Raw genomic sequence first — 12163 nt, 5'->3', positions numbered from 1 at the left:
ATGGTTTCTAAGGTTAAGAGCAGAGACATTTGGTCAAATGGTAGGTGGACTTCTTCTGTACTGTGACCAGTACACATTCTACCTGCAAATGACTCGAGACAGCTCATGGAAGTATTGGCATCTCTAGACTCACTGTCTGTGAACTCAGTAAAACTCCGTGCCTGAAACCATCAATGTTAGATCAACTGATGGAGATGACAGGTCAACTCTGTGATATAATATTACAAATTTTAGAAGAACATCACTGCTGCACTCCTTCTATTCCTCTCAGAGCTTTTTATCTCATTCTGGTCTTTGCAGCAAGAAATATAGTGGGAAATACCACCTATTAGAAGTCTACCTGTGACATTTCAAGCTGTTAATTGTCCTCAGTTGATTACCCTTTGCATTTCTCAACCTACAGATGAAAAAATTTAGAAGATATTTTGTTAAAGTAAATTAAGAAACTTCAGAAAGTCCCCGAACTGTCCCAGTAACTTGTCTTCTCAGGAGTGCCTTCCTTTTGAGTCTCTGAACTCTCAGCATATCTCATGCTTTCTTCTACGCTTACCATGTAGCATCAAAAAATTAGTAGAAACGAATACTGCTGCAGGCATTGAGCTCCTGTTGTTTACACAGGTATCTACCGCAGTTAAAGAAGGGGCAATCTGAGCAAGGCAAGTATTTTTATTTCCAGATTTTTCTAGCTTTCTGATTAGTGACCTAATCTCAAATTACAGAGAACCCCATTTGTTTTCTGTGTAGAGTACAGTAGGCTATAATTCTTAAACTTGTAGTTCTTATTAACGACCTTACTCTGTTTCCACTTGTCTTTGTGATAGGAGCTGGACATAATGTGAACAAATAGTGATCCTAAGACGATTCAGCTTCCCATTTCCATACATTACTGTTACAAAGCTCCCTGTTCCACTTCAGTGGTATAGAAGAAAAGATCTGAAGGATTATTATATGTTAAACATTATATCAACCATGGTGGCAGGGGTAATAAGGCAGCACAGAAACTGGTGAAGAAATACGCAAACATTAAGTCATACTAACTAACCAAAGGATAATCCACATTAAACCTTATAGCAACCCTGGTGACATCATTACAATTAATGAGACAAATGTTAGTAAAAAGGAGTCAACGCAGACATAAAGTTTGTTGAAATAAAGTAGTATGAGGAAGAAAACTAAATCATAAGCTTGATTTTCTGAGAAAGCTCTAAACCACTGAATGAGTTGTTATGGTGAGTAGTGTAAAAATACACAAATCCTGAAATGGATAAAGCTCATCTTTAAGTGGAAATTACTTTTTTGAAAATCCCCAACCCAACTGAAGTTGTACAAATTTATAATTTAAAAACTTTCAGTGAAACAAGTAAAAAAAAAAGCCAAAAAACCAAAACCCAAACAAACCACCAGCAAAAAGCATCAAGAAAGAAAAAAAAACCCAAACCAGTCCAACTATATGAATTGTATTCCTCATTTATGTTTATGTTATCCTGGATATAAAAACAAATAATGAAGCCATGCTCTGATTTGCCTGTAATATAATGGTGTGCACCAGAGTAATAATTTTCTAATTTGCCAGCTAAAATACTGTTCTGGTTAACTAACACTTTATTCAGTTGTGGTAATTGCTACTTTGTTTATTTTAATTTGATCTTTATTTAGCAAGCTGCCTACCCCACCAAGTAGCCACCTTAGGTTTTTTTCTTCCTTTGGCTAAATTCTTTGTGCAATATTATACTTCCTAAGGGATATGATGTTGAAATTCTAATTATTAAATGTTGGAAATCTAATTATAAAATACATTAAAACACCTCATGGATCTGAATAATTATTCTAGTAATAAGATTTTTTTATTATCCACAGCATAAGAAGCATATCTAAAGAAATACCTGGAACAAGAATAGAACAAGTGCTGATTTTCACCTCACCTCGAAATGTAAATAGTTTCAAGATGAAAAGGCCAAGGGGTCCGCTATTCTGAATTGTTTCTTGCATTTCTCTAGAGACCTCTAGTGGAGACAACCCTGTAAAAGTAATTTTCTCAAGGCTGCGTTAAGTGTTTACTTTAGAATTTATTGTATGATATAGAATTTATTTTATTATTCCTAAAGAGGATTAGTTTAATTATATGATGCAATAATCCTTGCATTCAAATATTTAAAAGTTTGAATAAGTGTCTTTACATCAAATTAAAGAGGAAAAAATAAGCATCTATTAGTCACTTGTGGCTAATTGTACTCACAATCTACAGAAACTTATCAAATAAGAATAGAAGGAAATTAAAGTTTTTTTCAAATACTTTCTTCCTAGTTAAAAAGTGCAGATGTTTTAAATCATTTCAATGTGTGTCGTGTGCTGTACATATTCTGATTCTTTATTTTATAACTACGTGTTTATTTTTTCTTGTGTGAGTGGATGCTCAGTGTGCTTTGTATGTACCTCTCCTTTAACAGCAGAGCAGAGGAGCTGACTAGTTTGAACTCAACTGATGTTTAGACAGCCCAATGTCACATGAGACGAATCCCACCCTTTGCATCCTTTGTTGGGTGGTTTGTGTTTCAGGGAATAGACACTTAGAAATACACTACGTTGAATAAGATTACAGTACCATATGTTTTCTGGTAATCAGCTGGATTATTACCCTTTTCCTCTGTTATTTCTCAACCTAATGGCTAGCCCCACAGGGCCTTTTACTGGTATTCTGTCTAAATTTTCACTTTTATTAAGGTCATCTTATTAAACATAGCTACACCACACCTGCAGAAGCTGATTAATTTTCATCCTACTTTGGTTTATTTATTCAAGACTTTAGAGTCTTCTCATAAATCTCATTGGGATTCTCATTGCCAAGCTATACAATTTTAATGTTCTAATGTTTCCCCATTACTCAATTCTTCTGATCATTACATTGCTTTTGTCTGAACTTCACCTCCCTTGTCAAAGATCTTTCAGCCAACAAGATACACAAAAGTGAAAACAAATCTCAACATTGTTCTAATATGGTTCCAAAGAACCCAATACTAATTCTGGATTAATTTCTCTCTGGTCATTTACTGCAGGACTTAGACAAAGGACGCTGCTTCTAAATATAACTTATTTCTGTTTTATATTTTAAATTTCGTATGACACGCTTCTGCAAATGTTTTTTCTTGCTATATTTCCACTGTTTTTCACTAAGCTTATTCTATACTTTAGTGTGTCTTCAAAAGCTTAACCAATATATTAAGGTGTTTAACAAAGTAATTTTGTATTTATTCTTTCCCATTACATCCCCCAATGAATGTATGGCATAGCATGTGTATGTATATGGGGATTAAATCACAGAAAGCACTGATAGATGGAAAAGCAGAGAGACAACTGTAAGCCATGTGAATTTTGGACCAGAAGGGAAGGAGAAAGGAATATTTAGAGTTGTTATTGTGACTCAGAGTTGGAGTTACCCATCAGTACTTTGGCTCCTGCATTATATAAGGAAACACCCACCCATCCTTGGATATCCTTGAAAGCTATAGGTGTCTAATTATTAGACAAATCAACAGAAGTCGCAAAATTAATCTCAGCCCTTGGAAAATGTTATCTTACATTCTCATGGAAGTAGAGATAGTGCTAAATTTTAAAATATCATGGTACATACTACAGGTTTTGTTTATTACAAAACTATTCTATGATGTTTACACATAATTATTAAAATTTAAATGTAATGTTCCTAGAAATGATCCTACACTAAGACTTGCAGTATCTAATATCACAGAATCACAGAATGGTTGGGGTTGGAAGAGACCTCTGGAGATCATCTGGTCCAACCCACTGCTAAAACAGGTTCACCTACAGCAGGTTGCACAGTCGCGTCCAGGCAGGTTTTGAATGTCTCCAGAGAAGGAGACTCCACAGTCTCTCTGGGCAGCCTCTTCCAGTGCTCTGTCACCCTCAAAGATTTTCATACTAATCAGAAAGGACTTTCCTGTGTTGCAGTTTGTGCCTGTTACCCCCTGTCCTGTCTCTGGGCACTCCTAAAAAGAGCCTGGCCCCATCCTCTTGACACCCGCCCTTAAGGTATTTGTAGACATTGATAAGGTCCCCTCTCAGTCTTCTCCAGGCTACACAGGCCCAGCTCTCTCAGCCTTTCCTCACTGGGAAGATGCTCCAGTCCCCTCATCATCTTTGCAGCCCTCCGCTGGGCCCTCTCCAGTAGTTCCCTGTCTCTCTTGAAGTGGGGAGCCCAGAACTGGACACAGTGCTCCAGATGTGGCCTCACCAGGGCAGAGCAGAGGGGAAGGATCACCTCCCTGGACCTGCTGGCCACGCTCTCCCTAATGCGCTCCAGGATCCCACTGGTCCTCGTGGCCACCAGGGCACACCGCTGGCTCATGGGCAACTTGCTGTCCACCAGAACTGCCAGGTCCTTCTCCGCAGAGCTGCCTTCCAGCAGGTCAACCCGTAGCCTGTGCTGGTGTATGGGGTTAGTCCTTCCTGGGTGCAGGACCCTACACTTGCCTTTATTGAACATCATAAGGTTCCTCTCTGCCCAGCTTTTTAGCCTGTCCAGGTCTTGCTGAATGGCAGCGCAGCCTCTGGTGCATCAGCCACTCCTCCCAGTTTTGTATCATCAGCAACTTGCTGAGGGGACACTGTCCCTTCATTCGGGTCATTGACAAATAAGTTGAACAGGACCGGACCCAATACTGACCCCGGGGGGTCCTGATCCCTAATACACCAATTTTAATTTTGTTTTTCCTTTAGGGTATCATTTTAAATGTTGATTTACAAACTTAGGGAAGGATTATTTCTAATAAGTCCCTCATAAGCTTTTTGTCATATGGACTGCACCTTCTTACACATTTTGGGGAAAATCTACAGCCCCAAGCATCAATATATTCTGCTTTCTCTGTGTCAAAGTGACTCTAGAGATCCCAACATAAGAATTGTTATTTACTGACAAAGTTATGTGTGTATGGCAATATTTTATAAAAAATTACAATTCAGCATAAGTTACATGGTCTTATTCCTCAATCCTGATCCCCATATTCAGCTCAGTCACCCTGAAAAGTAAAATAAGCATTAGGCAAACTCCTCACAAAATGGGAATATTGATTCCTCATCCAACAGCAGGTGATGCTGTTGCCATAGGCAAATAGTTCTCCTCTTAGAGAACAAGCACATCGTCTGATAAGGCTGAGATAAGATCCACAATGGTACGGAGTTCTGCTTACACCTTACGCAGCACATGGTAAGCGTCCCTGCAATACTGAGATGAGTGAACCAATCGATAGGAGTTAATAAGTGATTCAGGCAGCAGTGGCATGTAGTATGTGGTCCCCGGGGAGGAAACAAAAGCCCACGTCAGGGGTGCTTGTGCACTAATGTTTCAAGGTTCCCTGGTATTAAACGGTATGACAGTGAACTACACTGTGTGCCTACAATCTCTATTCTTTCCTGCTTAAAAACAAAAACCAGACAAACAAACAAACATAAAATCCTACAAGTCAGCCAGTATCATCCAGTTTATTTAGTTAGGTAAGAAGTCTCCTTACAGATATTATTTTTTTTTGGTTGAGGTTGAAATAAGAGCAAATTATCAGTAATATGCAGCTAAATGGCCCAATTAAATGCTTATTTACTCTGCTGGAAAGCTTTTACAGATTTCAAAAGTCACTTAACCTACTCCAGTGCAGGTAAAAGTTACCACACTTTTAGTTAATCAAAAGACCATTTATTGCAGTCTCTGCATTGTTAGAAACACTAAGGAGGGGTCCCCATGATATATATCACAAAAAAATGGTAGTTGTTTCATCTGTTTTGAATTTTGTGATGGTGACGGCCAACCTAAGGTAAAATTCTAAGCTTCTTGTTATTTATAGACTGTACAGTCCTGACTGCCATGAGTCCTTACTGTTACAGCCTGGCTTTGTGACCTAGAATATACAGCTTCTAAGCATGAGAAATCGCTGGTGAGACCTTATAGCAGCCTTCCAGTGCCTAAAGGGGGCCTACAGGAAAGCTGGAGAGGGGCTTTTTACAAGGGCATGTAGGGACACGACAAGGGGGAATGGCTTTAAACTGGAAAAGGTGGATTTAGATTAGATATAAGGAAGAAATTCTTCACTGTGAGGGTGGTGAGGCACTGGCACAAGCTGCCCAGAGAAGCTGTGGCTGCCCCATCCCTGGCAGTGCTCAAGGCCAGGCTGGATGGGGCTGTGAGCAACCTGGTCTAGTGGAAGGTGTCCCTGCCCATGGCAGGGGGCTGGAACTAGATGAGCTTTAAGGTCCCTTCCAACCCAAACCATTCTATGTTATGATTCTATGAAACCGCCTTGAAGGAAATCAAACTTCTGCCTTTAACTGCATGCCATATAGATTCAGGAAAACACATTTATAGAAAAGTAAGTGTTGCTGTGGTAGTTTAATGTGAATTTCAGGTTTAGATTTCAATTCAGCAAGTCATATGAGCATATTTATTGCATTTTAGATTTTGAAAACATGCACACTCAGACTTGATCTATACTATGTGTTTCTGGATGCTGTTCAACATTTGCACATCAGTCTTATTTTCAGTACTTTCTAGAATATGTGACTTTTTATAGGAGGTGACATCTACTGTAGCTTTTATTATTAAACTGAAACTTTGTTCATTTTGAAGATCATGACTTCTCAGGCAAAATTACACAAACAAAATCAGGCAGAATATAATCTATCTTGACAAATCAGTAGATTCAGTGCTGCAAGGTCAGAGAAAACTGATTTTCTCCTTAAATGGGGAAAGGGTTGGGGAAAAGATTAAGTACACTAGTGTTGTATTTTGGAGGGAAAACGATATCTTTGTATCTAATGTCAGGCACACAATTATCATTTCAGTGGTTCAGTGGGTTACCATAGCAATACAACCCAATGGCTTTTGAAATACTTTATTTAGCTTAATCACTGGGGGGAGGGGTTATTGTATTCAGAATCAAGTTTAATCAAACTGACATAATATGGTTTGGCTTTTTTTTTTTCCATAACTACAGTGAACAACCCATAGCTTCACAAAATATGCTTATTGCTTACTTAGAGATCTGTCTTTTGAAATTATCCTTGCTTGTACTACTAAATACATTAATATATTGTGAAGAACCCAAAGTAAATCACTCAAGTAGTCATGTTATCAGGACCTTATCTGTGGTTTTGTGTACACATTCCTACCTATGTTGTGGTGCTTGTGGAATACTTAAACTGATAGTTCTATGACACAGGTCATTGCTGTGGGTTGGCATTGGCACTGGTTTTAAACAGCATCCTCATGAGAGGCAGGTGCAATAGGTAAAGTCAGAGTCTGCCTCATGGACCTTTAAGTGACACAACTTGTTTAGCAGACAGTATTCATTGCAAACAAGCATTTCAGTATCAGATAATCTCTTGTTGCAGAAAAGCTGAATTAATAGGAATTGGACTGTAATATTGGCTTTTAGGAGTAAAAGCCATGGAACAAAACAGGCATCTACCTCCACAGAAGATCCGATGTGATTTGAAAATCAGGTTCTTGAAAGTTCTTGGAAGGATCATAGAATCATAGAATGGCTTGGGGAAAGGACCTTAAAGATCATCTTGTTCTACATCTGGGTTTATGTATAAAATGACTGGATTGTTACGCTGATGAACAGAATTTCTTTTTGATTATTCTGGCTCAAAAAGAAAGTTTTATATTTTCTCATATCACTTAAAATAATGAAGTATAAGCCCAAACACTGTATTATATATATCAGATGCTAGAAATATCTTCCTTGGGGATAACTATTGCAAAATGAGATGCATTTTCTGTGTGAGGGATACCTTTTCCTTTTCAGTCATGCATAAAAGTTTATACCAGATTGTTTGAGTGACTGGGTAAATTTATACATTTTGCAGTACATTTGATGCCATTATAGTGCTAAAGAATATACTACAGATGGCACAAATCTGGCTAATTATTAAATGAATTTTAACTCCACTGAATATGCTGAATTTTAATGAAGTGGTAGCTGATAAACTATTAGACACATGGCAACCACCTCTTTAAATAACTACATTGAGACTTTCTCACTTCAGTACTTCTGACTGCTGTAGAGTATCAATATCAGAAAATGTATATATTATGTGACTGACTGAGGCTATCCAAGCAAATAACTAGTACCTATAGTTCTAAAACTCAGGTTTTTGATTGATTCATGTTAGCGATGTGCAAAGGATTAGCTTCTTAGATGCTACCAATACAAATAGAAATAAGTCTATTAATCTAGTTATAGCTGATAAGGGACAAAGTAAAAAATGAACATATTCTATTGACTTCCAACGGACACCAGATTTATAAATCACCTAATAAAAAATATCTAAAAGTTATTTAGCAACTTAGAATATTCATTCTCACACATGGAAAGAATTCCACCTGCAATTCCATGCAATTTTAAATTCCTTTAAAATCTAGAGCCAGGATACCTTTAACAAGGTCACATGTTTCAAAGTCAGCACTACAGCACCTGATGGTATGTACAGCCAAAGTTTCACTTTCAGGGACTGGAAGAGGACTTTTGGAAGGTAGGATGCCACAATACAGGGTCATACATTTGTCATAGTAATATGGGAAGCCAAGTATTCAGTGTAGAAACAGCACTTCAGAAAAAAGTCTGCTTTAGGGAGAGGTTATCTTATACTCAATTTCTGCCTTTTTTCTTTTTTTTTTTTTTTTTCCCCCAGTTTAAGGGAAAATTCTCTACTGAGCTATATAATCTTGATGAGGCCTGAGAAATGAGGCCTTGATCCAAGAGAAGACATTATGGGTACCGTGTGCCCCCCTGCCCACGGGAATCAGGACTGGTGGTGGTGAGGTAACCATAGCTCCTGGGTGAGAACCTCTCACCACACCAACAGGAGAGAGTAGGGAGGCACTCTGACCAGCCATAGCCTTCCCCAGCCTCTCTCATGACTTCTGCCCAACACATGCTAGGATGTTGCTACAATGCCCCCTTCTTCTCCAGACTCACAAAACCCCCTTTCCAGCAGCTCTAGCCCAGTCAAAGTAAAAGCTGTCCTACCACATGACGGTGCTCCCCATCTGTAGGCATATGTGGTGCCATCAGGCTGCATCCATATATAAGCCCTTTCCTGAGGCGTCCCGTGGACACGGCAGGTGCCCAGCAGCACAGCCACACTGACACTAGTCGTGTCTCTCTAGCAGTGACAAGGAGTCCACGTGAGGTTGATCTGCTCCTGACACTTGAAACATGAAGGTGGGGAGAAATTCCTGCCACAGATGCTTTCCATGAGGATTCCAGTCCACAGCACCATGATTCTCTTCTGCCCTCCCACTGTCCCCACATGCACAGGAGAAGTGCTAGACCAGCCCCTGAATGGGGAGCTCTGACCTTGTGCTCTTGAAAACCTGCTAGGAAAAGGTGGCTTGACTCTTCAGAAAGGCTTTATTTACGTCTGTGGATATTGTACATATATTTGCAAGTCATGCACAAACTATTGTGTAAAAATAATTTGACTGTAAATAAATTAAATTTGCACATTGTCATGACCTACGGAAACAGATGCTCATTGGAAGCAAGGGAGGTAGGAGGTAATAGGTAGAGACTAAAAGGGGCTCAGCCATCACGACATATCAGCTCACTTGCTGAAAAAATCAATTAACTTTAGCTAGGCAGAGAGGCCACCTTACTTAAACCAGAAAAGATAAATTATGGTAGTTATGCATTCAATAAATAACAAATACCTTGTCATCTAATTAGTGATGTGCATGACTGAATGAACAAGATTCCAACTGTCTCTACCCACTAACCAGTGAAAACATAGCCAAGGGAACAGGTTTGCTGGAATCAGCAGGGAAAGAAGACCCTGTTGAGCATGACTCTAGTTCGGTGCTGTGAAGAGACATAAGAGGTGTAGAATAAGTAGAAGACACTACAGTCTTCCTTGTGGCTCTCTCCCCAGGCTCTGTCTCCATCAGAAGGGGCTTCCAGGAGGAGAAGATAGGAGCCACCATGCAGGAATACTCCAGGCCCCAGGAACTCAACTGACTGAGCAAGAAGTGGGGTGATGGAAGCTACCAGCTCTGACATCTCTCATCTGCAGCTCTGATGTTTTTTGGGTGTAGATGTAACTGGAAGAGGAGGGGACTTTGGGGAAAAGAGGGACATGTGGCTGCTAGTGGATGCAGGGCTTCCATGGTGGTTGGGGAATGGCATCTGTCCCTTGTTTTGGATCAACATTGTCCCTTTTCCTGTCCAGCCAGCCTGACCTGAAGGGCATCTCCTGGGCTCCCATGAGCATCTGACCCAGACACACAATGAGTTGTTTCACCCAACCGGAACTAAGCTACATACCTCACGTCCATTTGAAAGAGCTGGTGAAAGAACTGCCCTCATTCCATCCCAAACCTATCCTATCAGAAGCAGCTGGAAAACTGCTACTGGATCACATGTTTCCTACCAAGCATTCCCTGAGAATGGGCAGCAAGTACGGTAAATGATTACATTTTCAAAGCACTGTTTTCCACTCTTCCTCTCTGGATGAAATAGGGGTGTCTTTAGGAGCTGTATATAACACAGAATGTAAGTTTTGTGCCTTTCTGCAGCTGATATTTTTCAGTTGATAATAATTTGCTGGCTTGGGCAATTACAATGTCTGAGACACATTTTGTTTTTTTCAACTCATTGAGCTTCTTCATTTCTTTCATTTACTCAGCTCATAACTTAAGATCATAGCTGCTTTATATGCATAGACGGTGAAGGAAAATGGTCATTGACCGATTAATAATACAGATAGCAATTTCACAGCTTTGATTGCAAAGATAAATGTTTCCCACTACTAATTGATTTTGGCTTCTCTCTGTGTGTCTGCATGTTTTGTTCTACTGATGGATTTTGACTGTATTTATGTGTTTTGGTTTCTAGCATGGTGGGTGTATCAGCATTAGGGAAAGATGCTTGGTTTTGAAGAAGTGCAAATTTTCTCTGAAGAGATACAAATACCCCTTCAGCAGTAATGATACAAACAGTATGCATTCCTTACTGAGCAAGTTAGATAGTTAAATAATTATTTTATAATTAAAATAGCCTTGGGGTTTTGTTCTTCAAACACAAATAGGAAAATCCAAGGATTCTGAGGTCTATTATACCTGAAACAGCATGCAAAAGGTCCTAATATAAGCATGCTGATTTTACCTGCAATAAATATATTAGAATTTCAAATGGAAAAACACATTATGGGTAAAGAGGTGGTAATGATGAGTAGATATGACAAGGGCATAAAATAATTACTACTTAGAGCTGCATTGATGGACTGTTGTGACAAGTTTGATAAAGAGTACATACAGCATACAAAAATACATTTTTTTGAAAGTATGAACATTTTTACAATTTTGTTGACTTTAGTATCTGATGTGGAAAAAGGATAATGATGATTTTTAGAGAAAAGTAGCATTAATCTCATCTAGCTTTAAACATTTAAAAATAGATACCTAAATCCCCTGGGTTTTTTACATTTAATGACGTAAACTGAGCCTCTCCAGAGGTCCTAATTTATCTTGGGAAGGATCATGCTCTAATACGTCTCTTCTTGTAGCTAGGTGGGTGTCAGTCTCTTTTCCCAAGCTACAAGTGATAAGACAACAGGAAACAGCCTCAAGCTGTGCCAGGGGAGGTTTAGATTGAATATTAGGAAATATTTATACACCAAAAGGGTTATCAAACAATAAAATAGGTTGCCCAGGGAAGTGGTTGAGTCACCATCCTTAGAGGTTTTTAAAAGAGGTGTAGATGTGGCACTTAGGGACATGGTTTAGTGGTGGACTTGGCAGTGTTTGCTTTACAGTGTTGGGTTTACAGTTGGACTTGATGACTTTTCCAACCTAAATGATCCTATTATTCTATGATTCTTTCCACTGAGTACAAAAGAAGCCTAAGGTGGCATTTAACTTTTAATCAATTAAGTTACAGTGAATGAACACATGCTTTGAATATTCTACAGTAAAATAAATGATGGTGAGAACACTGAATGGGAAACGGATATTACAAAGCATGAGAAAGTGTGCTAACAGGAAATTCAAAACAGATTTTGTAATTAAGAAAAAAAGTCTATGGGAAGAAAACTTTATTGTCATCTTGGACTCTTCTGAAGTAAGAAAGAATAAATGGTACCATGCCCCTCTTTGCAC

The sequence above is a fragment of the Falco peregrinus genome, chromosome 4 (assembly GCF_023634155.1).
Source record: "Falco peregrinus isolate bFalPer1 chromosome 4, bFalPer1.pri, whole genome shotgun sequence".
NCBI classification, from domain to species: Eukaryota; Metazoa; Chordata; class Aves; order Falconiformes; family Falconidae; genus Falco; species Falco peregrinus.
This window is presented reverse-complemented; position numbering follows the sequence as displayed.